The following is a 2613-nucleotide window of genomic DNA, read 5'->3' as shown; positions in this document are numbered from 1 at the left end:
CTGGGGGAATTTTGACCATTTTTGATAACTTTGGACTTCCTTTCCGTGTTTCTATCATTTCCCCCCTCTTCTGAGGCCACTATCAGTGTCAGTTCGCAAGACCTCAATTGCTGGGACAGTTATTGATGTGAGCAACCCTTACCCTCTTTGGGAGCCCTTTCACCCGATCAGCCCATGAAGGACAGAAAGAGGTACCTGGCTTGGGGAAGGCGGTCCTTGGTGGTCTTCTCCAACCATCACCTACTTAACGGAATCCCACAGACTGTGGGGAAAACCCTGGGTTAGAAACTGCTGTTTCTGTTTGCTTTTAAATTCCGTCCCTGGCTCTCTTTGCAGCTTTCCTTGGCCAACTTCAACCTGGACACTACACAGCCAATTCCCTCTGGAGCGCTAGAGCTAGATACTAATGAAGTCACCACCGAGCTCCCTGGAGTCTTCCAAGAAGGGAAGAAGCCAGGAGGCAGCAGCTGAGTCCATCGGCTGAGGCCATCAGCCTGCAGATCCCAGCCCCCCGCAGGACGCGGGTGTGGGTGTCTCATGACTCAGCTTCGGGAGATAATTGCACACAGCCTGCTTTCTTATCCTTATCCATTTATCTGCAACTCTAAAAGACCCACCCTCTTTTGCCTACTATGCAACAAGGAAAGCTGTCCCCACCATCATGTGCTTGTAAATTCCCATCTCAGTTAGCTTCTCTCTCTGTATCCAGCTGCTGTCACTGGGGGTACAGCATCTGCATTTGGATCCCGTTTAACATTCCGTCCTGGGGGGTATATGTTCTTGTGTGTTGGGCACAGATGAATGACTTCATATGTTGAGTTGTGCTGACCTTTTTTGCCACTTACCCCAAAGTAGGGGCTGGTCCTGTCCCCACACTGTGCCATAGGCCCTGAAAGCAAGGGTGAGTGGATAAAGATTCCACGCCCAGGACAACCTCATCAGCCATCTCTTTCTGTTACCAATTCCAGATCCCTATTAAGATTTTCACTTCTGTAGGGTGGCTTTTAAGTTGACCAAAGAGTAAACAAAGTTACAAATATATTCTCTTTGAGACTTTTCTCATTGCCCCTTTTATTTTAAAAAAGGACATATTTCGAACAGACTGTATATCATTCCCCTTTCACTTTCAGCTCCTGTGTATATCTTTCCCTTTGGGCTGCTTTAGTGTTCTTCCTGTCACTATCTGATATGTTATATCTGTTACTATACCTGACTCTGCTGCCCACAGCGGCAGCTTCGGAGGACAGAGGCCCTGCAAGTATTTCTGTTGCTTCCTTTCCAGTGTCTGGAATAACGAGTGTCCTGAGCATTGCAGGCACTCAATGAGCATTTGGTGAACAATTGCACTAATCTATTCACTAGATATTAGTTATTGGACACCCCCTGGTATGTGTTGAGTACCGTGGAGGACGTGGATAATGATCAGATGGCTACAATTTATGGATGGTTGGGTGCAGATGCCATGTGACATCATTATCACATTGAACTATGGGAGTAGCAGGACATGTAGTCAGAAAGCTGAGCTCAACCGTCCAACCGCCTGGATTCAATTCTGGCCCCAGCACTTGGTAGATCTGTGACCTTGGGCAAGTTCCTCAGGTTCCTTCTGTGTCACTTTCCACATCTGTAAAATGGGGATATTAGAAGTACCCTAGGACACTTATATAAGCAGATTAGGAAACTAAGGGAGTGTGCCAAAGCTCTCAGAGCTGGTGAGCATACAGAGCAGGACAAGACCCACCCTTCCCTCAAGAAGTTTGCAGTTTAGTACAGGAGAGGAGGCAGCTGCACAAGTAACTGGGCTCTGCATTGCACTGCAGAAGAGGTCGAATGCAGACAATGTGCTTCGTTTCCACCATTCGGACCTCTTTTCTCACAGAAGGACTGGCTCCAAATCTATATCCCAGTCACAAACCTGTATTCTATGACTTCCTGATGCCTTAGACCTACTCCCGTGTCATTTCAGGGTGATCCCCAGTTATGTTGGGATTGGACCTTCATATCATGAGCTGTTAACCATTTTACATAACAATATATGTCACAACCCAGTAGCATCCCCAGTGATGGTTTATGGTGGACATGCTGTTCTAATTCACTCACAGGCTAAATTCAGTTATGGGACTTTCTAGTGTCCTGTAGCAAAATGTCCATGTGTTGACTGTTTTGTTCCTGCTTTAAGAGTGCTAAGTCCAGGGACCCAGAAGACACACAGCACAGCTCCCATGAGCTTCTTCCTTAAGCCAAGATGAACTCCTTGCAAGGCGAGGCTGTTTGCTGTAGCCTCACCTAAAAGATCTATTCCCTGAATAGCAAGCTGAAACCTGCCTTAGACTAAGGGCCCATTACAGGTAGTCATTACCTAGCCCTTGCCTTTGAACCTTGTGGATGGTGGTATTTATATTCTTAAAACCAGGCTGAGCAGGCAGGCATTTCACGTGGGTGGGCCTTGTTCAAGGAGTTAAGTCATCAGCTAACAGAGTCTGCAGATGACTTCACAGAGACTTCCAAGGAGATGGCCAAGGGCTGGTATTCTCTTTAGTCCTCAAGTTCACCAATGTTATGGGCATCAGTGGTAGACTTGGGCTACGGTAGAGCTGGTACTGGGGAGAGAAG

The sequence above is a fragment of the Galeopterus variegatus genome, unplaced genomic scaffold (genome assembly GCF_000696425.1).
Source record: "Galeopterus variegatus unplaced genomic scaffold, G_variegatus-3.0.2 Scaffold9604, whole genome shotgun sequence".
In the NCBI taxonomy this organism is placed as follows: Eukaryota; Metazoa; Chordata; class Mammalia; order Dermoptera; family Cynocephalidae; genus Galeopterus; species Galeopterus variegatus.
The sequence above is the reverse complement of the archived record's forward strand: the minus strand, read 5'-3'. Positions refer to the sequence as shown.